This window comes from Pithys albifrons, chromosome 8, assembly GCF_047495875.1.
Source record: "Pithys albifrons albifrons isolate INPA30051 chromosome 8, PitAlb_v1, whole genome shotgun sequence".
Classification (NCBI taxonomy): Eukaryota; Metazoa; Chordata; class Aves; order Passeriformes; family Thamnophilidae; genus Pithys; species Pithys albifrons.
The window spans coordinates 29199623-29214417 of NC_092465.1; the positions used below are offsets into that span (position 1 = coordinate 29199623).

The 14795-nt window shown below is 44.9% G+C and overlaps 1 protein-coding gene across 3 annotated transcripts in view; it reads right to left on the reverse strand.

Moving 5' to 3' along the window:
• The window catches only part of PLCL1 (phospholipase C like 1 (inactive)), a 192265-nt gene that overhangs the window by 8138 nt on the left and 169332 nt on the right, over positions 1-14795 (reverse strand). The window lies entirely within an intron of this gene.

Genomic DNA, 14795 nt, shown 5'->3' on the forward strand with positions numbered 1-14795 from the left:
CCTTCCCCTGCTCCCCATGGGGTCCCTCCCACAGGAGACACTCCCTCATGAACTTCTCCAACATGAGTCCATCCACATGCTTCACAAACTGCCATAATGTGGGTCACTTTTCCATGGGGTGCAGTCCTTCAGGCACAGGCTGCTCCAGTGTGGGTCTTCCACAAGCCACAATTCCTACCAGGGAAACCTGCTGTAGCATGGGCTCCTCTGCCCATGGGTCAGCCAGTCCCTGTCAGGACCCTGCTCCATCATGGGCTTCCCACACGGTCCACAGACTCCTTTGGGCATCCACCTGCTCCAGTGTGGGTCTCCTCCATGGGCTGCAGGTGGATCTCTGCACCCTGTGGTCCTCCCTGGGTTGCAGGGGCATAGCTGCTTCACCACAGGCTGCAGGGGAACCTCAGCTCCAGCACCTGGAGCACCTCCTGCCCCTCCCTCTCCACTGACCTTGGTGTCTGCAGAGCTGCTCACACATACTCCCTATGCTCTTCTCTGGCTGAAATTTTTACCTGCACAATAACTTAAATATGTTAACAGAAAGGCATTACTACCATTCCTGATGGGCTCAGCCTTGGACAGGGGCAAATCCATCCTGGAGCCATCTGGCATTGGCTCTGTCTGACATGGGGGAAGCTTCTGGCAGCTCCTCACAGAAGCCACCCCTGTAGCCCCCCAGGTCCCAAAACCTGGCCACAGAAACCCAATACACTAGGGAAGGGTAGTCACCATTATATGAAGTGCTAAATCTCTGTAAGCAAGAGCAGGAAGGAGTAACTATTGTGGAACAGATCGTCATGTGCATCTTTGACCCAAGGTTAAATAATAAAAACAAGATGAACTTGAGTTTTTAGATGAGCATTCAAATGGAATCAAAAGTTGTGCCAAGCAAGCAGGTCAGAAGCTCTAGGGCTGACCTGCTCAACAAATCGTAGCCAGCAGCTGGGTAAACTAGGAAAGTAAGGATGAGGAAGATGACAAGGAGGAGGAGATGGATAGTTAACAGGATCAATCTCCTGGTATTTCTGTATCTAACCCAGATTATTCCTCACTTCATCCTTTCTCCATTTAATTCTTGCACCAGCCATGTGGATGCAGGCTCCAGGCTTTCCTGCCTGTCTCTCACTGCACAGGAGCCTGAGTGGATTCAGAGAGCTCAGTTTCCCAGGAAAAGCACCAGGAGCACAAAACCAGCCTTGACTGCACTGTATGTCCCAGCTGTTTTACTGCTTACTCAGAGAAAAAAGTCCTCTTTGCACCAGTCTATAAAATTACACCACATCTGCAAGTAACACTCAAAGCTTTGAGGCCACTTGCTGCCCTGCCAAGACACACAGGCCTAAGGTGATACATCCCAGCCAGCAGCCTCCTGCCAGCAAGACCCAACCTAAGCACAACTGCTGCCTGAAGAGCCAAGGGGCAACCATCTCTGCAAATACCATTTACAAAGCAGAATCCTTCCCAGTAAGTGAGTCCTACAAACCTCCAGTGTAACTCCTAGTGTTGGGAAAATTCACATGCCAATTCCAAAGCAACCTGTCCCTGTATAAAAGCAGAAAGATCTCTCAGCAGCTCAAGTGAAGGTGGACAGGAGTCTGGATTCTCCCTTCCAGAGCCCGTTCGGCTGTAGCTCACCCTGAGTACCCAGCCGGGTCCAGTGTATCTGCCCAGTCCTCTCTGAGGCACAGATCTCTCTAGGTGGTCTGATACCACAGCAAAGGGACAAAGAGGAATTCAATAAAAAGTAATGAATATATTTTAATCAATAAATAATGAGCAAAGTAAAGCAGAAATCAGAATGTAACTTGCACCCTGTGCTATACTACCCTGTTTACACACCCAATGGATTTGTGACTGTAGAGGGGGATTCTGACCCAGGGATGGAGTCTGATGCTAAAAGAGTAAATGTGGTGTGTTAAGAACAATGTTCAGGTCACCTGAAAACCACTTCCATCTGATTCTACCTACTTACATTTACACTCCCAAACTAGACCAATCAGACCAATGTTCAGTATTAGGCTGTCCCTTGCAAAACCCAAAAACTTTTAAACTTATTCCATTTGCCATTTGGGTCTGCATTGGAGAGGATGATTTAAAAGAATTTACACAGGTGTTCTGCATTAGCCTTGTTAGTTTTCTAGGAGGCTGGTGACAGTTCATTGCACAGCCAAGCAGTCAATCCCAGAGCACAAGGCATGATGTGAGTAGTTGGGAAGAGGGAATGCTGTCTGCCTCTGCTGGTATGGCACTCCATTGAAAAACACCTGTAGCATTTCTCACCTTCTTTTCCAGCCATTGGAACGGTGCAGGCAAAATCTAAATGGCTGTACTGGGTATCAAGAGACAGTTCCCACTGCACCACAGCAGGTTAAGATCCCACAGTTTTTACAAAACTGCCAGCCCGCCACTTATATATTCCCAAATCATATGACAAAGCCCAAAACAGACTTTGAGTGCAGCTTGGGAGCTGGAACTGAACAAAACACTTCTATCCTACAAGGAGAACCTCAAAGAGAACAGTCATGCAATTAGCAACAAAATAAATACTTAGAAAAACTTCTGATTCTGGCAGTTGGCAAGAATGAGTATATCACTGCCTTGTGCAGCCATGGCAACTTAGCAAAGAGGGTCTGCATTCGTAATTCTCTTACAGGATTTGCCTAACAAGATAAAGGTGAAGGGCATACATGGCCAGCTTGCTCTCTGACACAGCTGAGTGCTCTCCCAAACTACTGGCTCCAGACCAAGGCCTGACAAGGAATTATTGTGAAGCATTTTCTAGAACAGCAAAGTGGCAAGAGCACTCATGCTACAGCCTTCCTTATTGATCTTTAAACAGAGCTCTCCACTGAAACCCAGGGGCTCTTGCAAATCAGTTGCACTGTATGGTTACTAACCTATTCCTTCAAGCTGGCATATTATATATAAAGAGTGGGGGTTTATTTTCATTTTTTTAAAAAATGCCTATGCTTCTCTCCCATCTGGGCATTGAAATTAAATTACATTATATCAGGCTGTCAAAAGCAATGAATGTGAACATTGACTGTAACTGTGTTTCAGTAGGAATTTGCTTTCAGAAATAATGCCATTAATTTGATGTTAGCCATGTGCTGAGCTGTTCAGCTGCCTGTGTGTCTCCCAGGCACTACATCGAGCAGACAGTTTGCAGGCACAGCCACAAATGTATGGCTGTCAACCTGCTATGGTCCTGCCTTTTTCTCTGGTGATAAGTTTGAAAGCAAAGGGTTGGCTGGGAGCCCAGGAGTGTAAAATTAATACTAAGAAAATCCCACATCAATGAAGAAATTAGGGCATTATTTATTCTTGATACACAGCCATGAGATGGAAATCAAAGCTGTATGTCCAGACATTTATTTCTTATTCCTCCTTTGGTCACAAACCCCAATTTTCCACAGGTACCTGTACCAGCACCTGCTGGCAACTCCAGTAAAATCCAGAGAGTCACAGAAGAACAAAACAAAGGAAATTAAAATGAGGCAGAAAGCGAACAATTTTTTCTGCATTTAATTTTTCTGAGTAAAAGGACCAACTTCAGGAAAAGATATGTTTTGCAGCTAACAGAACACTACACTTGTGCAAAGCAACCCCCCAAGCAAAACATTTGGCTGGGAATAGTTGGCACCCCCAGCTCCCTGGTGCCCTCTGTGTTGACTCACAGCTGCCTAAGCTGCAAGCACACAGTTAACATCAAAATCATGACCTTCATCTCAGTATTGACAGCAAAATGTACCTTAAGTTCATTAGAACCTGGAAAGGTTTAGTGGCCAACTCTGAGATGATTCTGACTGAAGACAACAGGCACCTGTGCTGGTTTGGGGTTATTTTGGAGGGAGAGTGTTGCAGCAATGTCACACAAACACAGCTGAAACAAATACCTACAGCTGTGCTTAATACTAACTGAAATAATCTAATCAAGCTGAAATCCAATGGTCCCAGTCAGAGCACAGCATTGCTGGACAGGTAACAGAGCACCCTCAAGAACAGCTCTCACGTGCAGCTTCTTATGCTCTCCTTTCTGAGCAACCCCCTCCCACAAGCACTAATGTCTTAGCAACTAAATAAATGGTTGGCAAATCCTCCTGTTGTGCTGGCAACTGGCCAATATCACCAGCTGATGGGGGCACAGGAATCTGCAGAAGCCACCTGAGCTCCCTGTTCCTACTGCCCCAGTGGGACATGACACTTGGCTGGGTTGGTTGGTCTCCTCCCTTCATGCAAGGTGCTGTGGACAGCCAGTTTCTAACCTGTGCACATGCAGCACGGGCAACAAACAACTTTATGCTGAAGGAGAAAGCTTTAAGCTGAGATCAAAATCTCCAAATCACATGAAAGGTTAAGTTATGAAACTAAAAATGCTTACACGAACCACTGCCTAACTGCTAGGAGGAAACAGGTTTTTAAAAGATCCCAAAGCAAATGCTCTGATCACCTCAGCCCTGTCATTCTGGCCCCCTAAAGTGAACGAAATGTTTGCTGTCGAGACTGGGCAGTGAGCTCAGTAAGAGCAGAGCTGGTTAAAGAGGTTCCCATGGGCCTGGCTCACAGGGAATATCTTCCCTGGGAGAATCCCAGCGTCGCCTTCCCAGCACAGACGTGACATCAAGTACAAACAGGAGAGGGTATGGTTATTTCTGCAAGCAGCACTGACCCAGCAGGCAGAGAGTCACTGAAACTAAGCAACTGAGAGGGGAGGAGAAAACCAGCAGGGGTCAGAAACAGGCATGGGAATGAGAAGGAGGGGAATGGAGACACACAGCAAACTGAGTGAGCCAAGCACAAAAATTAAGTGGTGCAGGATAGGGAGGGTAGTATTCATTTATGTAAACATTCATTGCTGCAAAATGTCAGTGAGGGAAACTGAACAAGCATAATTTACAATCCATTATGATGCTATACCACAGAAAACAAGGATCTTTTCAGCAAAATTAAACTCAATTTTTAAGCCTGATACAAAAGGCTGCAGTAATATCTCCCAATGAATTTATAGTACCCATCTTCAGACCACTGAGCCACCCTTTGAAGGAAACTGTCCTTCTGATGCTGCTGACAACCTCCAGTCTCAGCCTGTTCATCCTAGACTGCTAAATTAGGCCTTCAGGTTGTCCAACTCCAACCACCTTTGTCATTGCTTGAAAAAGTAAAAAAAAATTCAGGTGCTTTTCAGTGCCTTCATGTGGCTCAGCTTCCCTCCACTGCTACCTACACCAGCACCACCAGGTCACTGGAAGGATGGAGCAGGAACCCAGGGACACTGAGTGAGAACACATAGAGCACTTACCTGCAATTATCACCACTCCCCACTCTACTCAGAGCAATCAGAGCCCATCAGTAAGGCTCTTTCTGCCAGTACCTATGTCTGATCCATAACACAGAGGATGTTGGAGAAAAATATTATATAGGCATTTTTAACTTACTCCTCTGACTGCTGCATATTTTTAATTTGCTCTTATATGAACACAGCCTTTCTGACATCAGTAACACAATCTTTTTCTTTTTGTGATCTAAAAATAAATAACAGAATCACTGTTTTTGTCTCTGCTTTTCTCCACAAATTGATCCCACCGGTACCTGGGGAAATGACCCATAAGAAAGTGTCTTTTACCTCCTGCAGGTTTCGTCACCTTGCACTTGAATTCATCTGACCCAGGTAAAAGAAGACTAGCTGTCAGTGATACAAGACTGGAGTTTCCCATTCTGTTGTTCATACAGTAAATCTTACTTCCCCCCACAAGTGCTTGGTCCTCTGATTTCCCTGGCTCCTGAGCAAGCTTTTGGAAACATCTGCCACATTTAGGGCTTATGGGATCTACCATAAGATCTGGGGAAGAATAACTGCAGCACAAATGCTTGGTCTCACTGAACACCTACAACTTGCACTTAATGCAGTTTGTGGCTTTTCACTAAAAAGCTGTCCCAGCCCTCCCTGCAGATCCACATTGCCAACAATCATATATTAACACACAGTGTTCACTCCACAGCCCGCTATTGCTAGTGGCTCAGACAACAGAAAGGAATCAATACCACCACTGAGTTAAAGAGTGGTTTATTTTAACCACAGCCCTCGGAATATCTAGTGGAGTGGATGAACATTTTCTCTTTTCAATGTCAGGAAGCAGTAAGGGAAGCAAGATTGTCACAATGAAAATGGGGAAGGTCATGCCAGCAAATCACTGCCTGCTGGATTCAGAGTTTGGCTGCCCTGACTACCATACTCACACAAGTGCAGAAGTCAAAGGTCTGGCTAGCAGTGGCATGGTGCACATCCTGACATGTGGAGAGAGGACTCCTATCAGTGCTCAGGAGGGAGAAGGGGAGGACTTGGCATTCATACAGAGACATATATGAAGCTTCAGCAAAGCACAGGGGCTGGGAATCACTCGGTTATAAAGTACATTACCAGTTCTGACTGAGGCCACCGACAGTGCCAGGGAAAAGCCAGACACCCTCTCAGCAGCCACAGAGGAGGAAGTTCCGATGGAGCTTTCATCGCCTTCTGAGTTCCCCCAGGGAGCTATCTTAAATTAGACACCCATTCCCCCACAGGGAGCAGCTTTTGTAGATGCTGGCACGTAATTCACATAACAAAAGGGGCAGTCAGCTTGCCATGATTTATAAACTCAGCTCTGGAAACTGTAGTGATTGCTGACAGGAGCTGTAACAAGCTCAAAATGCACCACAAAGGTAATTTTTAGAAGACATTAGAGCTCTTGGCACACAGCACTCAAACATAACCCTTTCAGACTAGCACCAGTCACAGCTCCCAGAGAATGGCACCATTCAGATTTATCCATAAGCAAATGCTGGGAAAAACCTGATGTACAAGTGATCCTCTCTTAACATTCCCACCGTGTGCAAATCACTACCCTTGTCCCTTCCTCCTACTCAACAGCCCTACAAAAATTCAGTAAAACCCCCACTGAGGGTGGAGGCTCCTTCATGCCCTGTCTCACCACAGACCCTTTAGAAGTGGAACTCTTCATTCAGACACACACTCCCTCATAGAACAGCAACACATGCACGGGCTGCCCAAAGGAGAAGTTCCCCAGTGACATGAAGTCCCCTGTTGAAATGAACCAGGGAATTTAACACTATAGGAACACAACAGCTTTGGGGAAAAAATCCTCTCAGAGCCTACAGGTTACCCTGACTCAGTCAGGACACAGAGTTGACACACACCAGCTCCATGTTCAGAGGAAATCAAAGGGCATTTTCTCTACCCATATTTTGAGAGTCTTTGAGCAATCACAGCTCCACCAGAGCTTCACCAGAACACAACGCATTCCACAGTTTAAAACACCTTGGCAGGCACCATCAGTGTCATCTCTGCATGGGCCAGAGACATCAACATGTGCTAGCTAGGATGAGATGAGCACAGCAAATGCAACTTCTAGACTGTGAAGTGAATTTGCTAAATATATGGAGATCAAAATACAACTGAAGTTATTTGAAAATGTAACATGTATTTCCAATAATAGTTGTACAACTGAATCTCTCTTCTTACATGTTATTTAAGAGACATCAGGAATCCTCCAAGTTGCATTGAGAGATACCTGGATTTTTCTATGCAACAATCTGTCCTTGAGTCCAAGAAAAAACATCCTTTTTGTGTCTCTCTGCAAATGAGAAATACTGCACTGCTTAACTGTGGCCTTTAGTGTCATGAATAACCATCCAGGTGAGGCAGCATGGGACACTGCCAACCCTGTAAGGAAAAGAAAGGTCTCTCCAAGCCCCTCACTAGGGCCAGGTGTTGGGGCAGAGGCCCTGCCTGGGGCACAAGTCTAGTGACACCCTGAGGGTCCAGAGGAAAGGCTCCCACCACTCCAGCACACTGAGCTCTGAGAGGCAGGGCTGGGCACAGCTTGCGACAGAGCCAGCTGCTCTTTTTCTTACATTCTTTGTTAGTACAGCCATTGACAGAAGCAAGAACTGTGTGAATTTCTGCTGAAACTCATACTTTCATTACAGCCTTTATAATTCCTCTGAATGAGGTCATGTTGTCAGATTGGCACAAACTAGATTCCCAACTTTCAGGTTGTGCTAATTAACTCAGCTGCCGAGTACAGCAGTCTTTGATATCCATGTCTCAGATGAAAATGTCACCGTTGTAGGGGAGGGAGGCGAGGGTGGCAGAAGTTGCTTAAGTTCCTATGCCACCCGCAGTTTCTGTCTACACTGTCTCTTTGTCTGAGGGATGGGAGATGACACTGGCCCAGTTTTTACACCCAAGCAATCCTCCTTTGTTGGGGAACTACCTACAAACATTCAGTCACCTTTCCCCTGCACCCTGCCTTCCTCTCTTAACAGTACCAGCTTTCCAGCTCAGTTCTGCAGTTCTGCTCAGGTACATATATGTGCAGGACTAGCTCCTTTTCCTCAAATGGTGAGTATTTTCAAGAAACTTGTAACCCTATCTGCTGACTTTTCAAATAACCTCTTCATAGGTGATAATCTTGTTGCTGCTCAAAACAGTATTTGGAGAACCCTCTTTGTATTCACACACTATCACTTGAACATAATTAATTACTTTTCCAGTTGCGTAAGTCTTTGTACCAGATGACACACCCCTTCAGGAGAAGCTGGCCTTCACACCCAGGTGCCAGGCTGAGAGAGAAGCAGGACATCATCAGCACAGCTGGGGCTCAGGCTGTGATGGGTCTGCCCCAAGGCACAAGCACAGCAGTGCCAGGTCCCATACAGCCACCCCAGGGCAAGCTGGCACAGAATAGAGTGGTAAACTCATGTGAACTGCATCACTGTTAGGGACAGCTTCAGAACCATGCAGAGTTCAGTCCAGATCAAGGATGGGGGACAACAGGACACACAGAGCATGGTAGCTCACCCCTGCTTTAGCACGATTCAGATTGTAACACACAGCCGATGTGATGCAGAAGGAGTGGGGATGTGAGGCTGGGGAGAAGAGACAGTAAAGACTGAGATGACAGTGAGCACAGAGGGGTAACTGAGGCAGGACAGACAGCTAGGCAGAGGGCTTTACTGAGCTGCCAGCCTACACAAGATGAGAGCTGGACACCTATTTTGGCAGACCGAAACAGTGACCTTGTCAGAAACACCACTAGGACTTCAAAAACTCGCAGGAAACAGCCAGGTACCCAGAGCGGTCATGCTATGGTCACTACATCCTCCCTGGAGCAATGCTCCGGCAGCGTGGCTCAGGGCCAGGAAGAACAGGATATTCCAGCTGATTAACTAGTATTCCTGAGGGACTGGGATTACACTCCTTGTACCCTAATACACACTGTTGAAATAACTTGACATGTTTCCATCCCCAGATACAAAATCCACAGAGTCTTTTAAAGAGCTCTGGTTCCTTCCTTTGGGCTAAGGTAAGACAGATAAAAACCAATGCATTCACCATTAATGGAGGAGGCATTTATCAACCAGATCAGTAGAGAACAGCACTCTGCCAGGTACACGAAAGATCTGCCTATCCTATCTAGTGATCACATGGTTTGGTTCCCTTAGTTTACAAAATACATTGATCAAAACAGTTTTGATGTGAATCACACACGTTTACCTCCTTATCTTGTAACTCAATATTATTTAAAGAACTCTAAATCATCTGCCCTGAAAGATCTTGCAACACCTCCACATACAGAGGAGCCCTGGAGCCTGGCTGCATTCAGAGAACACAAAGGGCCTGCAAACAACTTGTGCTCCCATGTGGCTCCTCCAGACTCTTCACAGACTCAATTAGGAACAACCTAAATCTATCTCCTCTCTTACATTTCCCTCTACTTTTAAATAAACTGCTTCAAACTAAACAGGTTGGTATTTGCAAGACTAAATGGATGCTGACCTTGATGGACTTCTTCACCTTCTCTCTAGCACTCTCAGAAAGCCAGCTGTTTTGTATTACTTTTCTTCTATTTGTCCTTCAGTTCATGTGTAAGAGACCAAGCTGATTTAGTAACTGCATGAATAATTAGAGCAGCTCTGCATTTCCTCATATGTTTGTAAAATCTGTCACTCAATCACAGACCGATGGCTTAGCCAACCTCAGGTCTCAGCTAAAGGCCATCAAAAGTATCCAGAGAACACAGTCTGGAGAGGTTAAAAAGTCTGAAACACCACTGTGATTTGCATCAACAAAGGAAATGGAAACAACGTGGGGACTAGACAGCAGGAAAGACATTCAGTCTCTCCAGCAAAAGAGTCTTTGGGGTAACCACATTCAAAATATATTTACCTAGATCTGTATATGAGTAGACATGAGACAAGTAGGCATGGAATAACACAATGAGCCCTGCATTTCAAGGCAGGTATGAAGACTCCATGCCACACAAACATCTTTCAGAATCCTGGCTTTTACCTCTCCAAATAGCCTTAAAGTGTGCACTGGGGGCTCTGCCACCCACGTGAGGGGTCTGGATGCTGCAGGTCTCCCAAGTAACTGAAGGCTGATTGTCACAAATGACTGAGGTGAAGAAAGAGGTTGTTTGTGAACATCATACTGCAAAAGTGCAATTTGTGCACCATTTTGCTGCATAAAATCACTTAAACCAGAACTTACACTGATCACAATGACATCATAAAATTGTGAATTCCTCCCACAAAGAGTGAATTGCATTAGCAATTTAATAATTGTATGCCTTCTGCATTCAGCAACCTCTCTCTTGATATACCTAATCAGCATTAATTTAAATGCAGGATAATTAACAGATACACTCACGGATGAGTGCTGAAATGATCCATGAGGATGTAACCACTCGATGACTTGTAGCATGTACTAACAGTTGGAGTCCTAGTCGGACAGAACACACAGCAGCAGAGGAGAAATCTTATATGGGCAGCAAAAAAAAAGGTTTATAAAACAGGCACATTTCAGAGCCAAGACTAGAATCAAACACTTGAGTGTTTTTCCCTTCAGTACAAGACCAAAACAGTAAATGCCACTTTGCCTTTTCATTCCCAAGTTTTGTCTATACATAAGTCAGTATGTTAGTGTATTATCTATCCAGATATTTGCCATCAAAATGCAGGCAAGAACCCCATGGTATTTCTTCTAGATTTTGTTATGTGCTGGCACACTAAAGGACAAATAGCCCAGGAAAATGTCTGCACAAAGTCAAAGCATGTCCATGTGAAAGCAATAAATCTGAACCACAGTCAACACCCTCCAACTTTGTTTGACTTACTTGCCAGGCTCTTGGGACTCAGGCAGATCCCAACTTCTTTGCTTAAGTAAACACCTCCTGGTAATCTGTGACAGTTTCACCTAGCAAGGCGGGTAGTTTCACAGGTCAATACTTTTTTTCCCAAAACATTCTCAAAAACTCATAAAGCAGTCATTGAATCAGTGGTTTGCACATGTAACAGATGCTGAGAGTTACTGGAAAATGCTCGGTACAAGATCCCACAGGAGAGGCAGACAGAGTGAGCAGAAGAGCCCCAGGAGAGATGGGTGCTGGCACTGTCCCATGCTGAGAGGGCCAGGAGCAGAGCCAAGCTGGCTCTGCATGCCTATCACCCACTCTTGCAGAGTATCTAACCTGAAAGCCACCTAGTGCTCTACGGCAGCACTGAGCACAGCGGTTATGTCCCAGCTCTCAGGAGGACTCATTAGCTCAAGGTCAGATCTGCCCTAAGGAGGCTTCTCAGCGTCTGCCTCGCAGGGTCTGGTGCTCCCCTCTCCTAGCACAGGCAGGAGGAGCCCAAACCTGCTGCAAAAGCAGCTGCACAGCCAGAGGAGGTGAACTCACATGGGGAAGGCAGGAGAGGCACCAGCACCTGGGGAGAAACAACCACGAGCCCACACACCCACGTGAAAGCCTCTGCTCGGTGAAATGGATAGTGGCCTGTTTCAAAAACAAGCAGTATCTCATGAAAATGAATTGTGAACTTCTGTGACAAGAGAGGGTCAGACCAGAACAGTTACCTCAGATGAGCCAAGCAGCTTTGCAGGCCTTTAGGGTGAGATATACTGCTCTTACCACCATGGACCCCATGAGGGGGTAAACACAAAGTTTCTTTTACTATCTTTGCATTTTCAATTAAATACAGAGAGGGAAACAAAGATACAGAGCTGATGCTGCATGAAAATAAACATGAAAGACTAAATTTGGGACCATAACCATCCCTGTAACATCACTGCAAGAATATGAGTTTTCTGTCTAGTGTGCCTGAAGCTATGCCTCTCAACACTACTGCCCGTGAGCCTGACAGTATTTTATGCAACATGGGACCAAATAGGAGGATGTGACATTTTAAAAATATGCACTGATGTCAAAGCTGACTTGTTAAGAATGTCACCTAGTTGTAACATCCATGTTCTTACTGACATTTTTACCTTCTGGCAAATAGTTCGTCTTTATTGCAGGTATTACTAATATGAAGAATGTCTGCAGTTATGAGTTTTATAAAATACACTTTAATCTTGCACTCCGTAACTATTTAATTATTTTGCCAGTAGCATTTTTTTATTGCATCTCTTCTTCATATTCAAAGCTTACCTACTGCAATGAGTCTTTATAAAGAAACACATTAATTAAATACGCCTTGGCTTCACTAGCCCAGGGAAAGACTATTAATCATCTCACAGGCACAAGCACAACATAATACCTGCTATTGCTCGTGGGCACCTCATACAAACTGACTCCTGCCACATGTTGTAATTGCCTCTAACACCTCTGAGCACATAAAGAGGCTTTCCCTTATGAGCCATTCACTCATCTCACCCAGTGTGAAGCAGATGATGCATTTGTGAGATATTATGGACTATTTTTTTCTTTTTTTACCACACTATACCAACATCTAGTGAAATATATTTGTAGTGTCCACCCTGCCACTGCACATATGGAGAACACCAATGGCTTGAGTGGGTCAGGGCTGTCAGTCTCTCCTCATCAAATCCTCCAGAGGAGCCCTCACCAGCACTGAGGGGAGTCAGTGCCAAACACAAGATGCAGCTGTAACCAGCAAATAGGTTTGTTATGGGCAGGGTCACTGACAGACAGTACTCTTTAAGTGGGGAGAAAGATGACAAATAAGAACAATGACTGATAGTCTCATATCAGATCCCTGAGGTAAAATTTCATTCCCAGTTTTTTAATGTCATTGCTGAATTGTACTTCAATCAGAATGAAAAGGTGTTTCATGTGCATTCCATTGTGAAAAACTGACTATTTTATTGTGCGAAAAAGGTTAAAAAGAAAATATAGCTTAGAAATGCAACAAGTCAAATATTCCTTGATCTTGATTAGATGTTTTAAAAGCTCTTCCATATGTTCAAAATATGTGCTTGGCAGCAATTATTTTTTGTGGAAAAACGTTTCTCTGATACCCCTACTTGTGCCTTCATTAATCATAGGTCACCCTCAGAGGTGCAAACCTCATTTAACAAACGTCTAGAATCTGAAAAATTTTAGAGCAACTCTGACTGTGTTAAGAGTGACTCTGAGCATGAGGCATTTATTTTACCTAACACAGCTAAAGATATTCAGTGTAACGCTCAGAGCTGCCTAGTGAGCTTTTCTTTTTTGGTCCTCTTTTACTGCTTGTCTCAGTTATGCTCTGTGTGGAACAGGTCAGTTCCCTCCATAATGTTGGAACTGGTTGCCTCTTCTCCTCACCAGAGGTCCTATTAACTGAGCTGAAACTCACTCCATTACTCACTTTCCCTCGCTGTCATGGTAAATCAAGGCATGCAAGAAACTACAGGTGACCCAGGTTGTCTCTAACTCCTCTAATACCAGTGGCCCCTCCCACCCACCTTTGTCCTTCAGCCTCTCTGTTCCCAACTCTTTTTCCCCTCTCCTGCTCAAGACACGTTGGTGCTCTTTCCAGCACCATAATGCTGATGCATTCATCTCTTACAACTCCTGCTATCGCTGTTGCATGCTACGTTTAGGGGTATATTTGATGAGGAACTTAGTGAAAATTCCCTCTTATGAACTGGCTTGCTCAGGGATGGCAGCCAAGGGAAAGGCACTGGGAGTAACAGGGAGATGCTGTCAGACAGGGCAACCTGCTTAATGGGAGCTGGAGGGAGAGAACAGCAGGGACAGAGCAAGAAGAAATTGAAGTGTGATCTATCAGGGCAAAGTGGAAAATGAGGCTGTGAAAGGAGGTGTGAGCTGAATGCTAACAACCTGAATGCTTGGCTTGGGTCCTCTCCTTGCCTTCTGCTGCACCGGATCCTCTCCTCCTCTTTCCATCTTTGGCTGTCCCTGAGGATCTTCACATAGGCTCAGTTATACAGCTACTGTGACAATTTGGGGCTGCTTGGTGCTGAACCAGTAGCTAAAGCCTGGTGAGTAACACCACCACAGGGTGTGTCACTGTGCAGCCAGTATAGAGGGATGAAAATTCCCTTTTTAGCTGTTTGGGCAGTGCTCCACTTTTGAAACACAACCCTGCAGGACTTACAATGTTCCTCATGTTTTTTCATGACAGCCTCTCCTACCCTGTCCCTTCCCAAAGAGATATTCTACTTCTCATTTTACAAAACAAGTATCTGAGACACAGTGACCTCAGACAGATCATTTTCAGGATGCACAGGGTAGAACAGACAACTGAAATCAGGTCTCTGAGCATAAAAAGCACAAGCTTTCTTCTTCTATTGAGGCTTAAATAAGTTCCTTTCCACAGCTCCAAAATCAGAGGTGCAATTTGATATATTTGATAAATACTAATAAGTGGGGGTAATTTATACATCCTATTAAGAAAAGAACAAGTTGTTTCAGTATTAGTAAGAGAGTACAAACAGATGAGCTAAAAGAGCGAAGATTCACTTATGAGGTTAAGAGACACAAGAT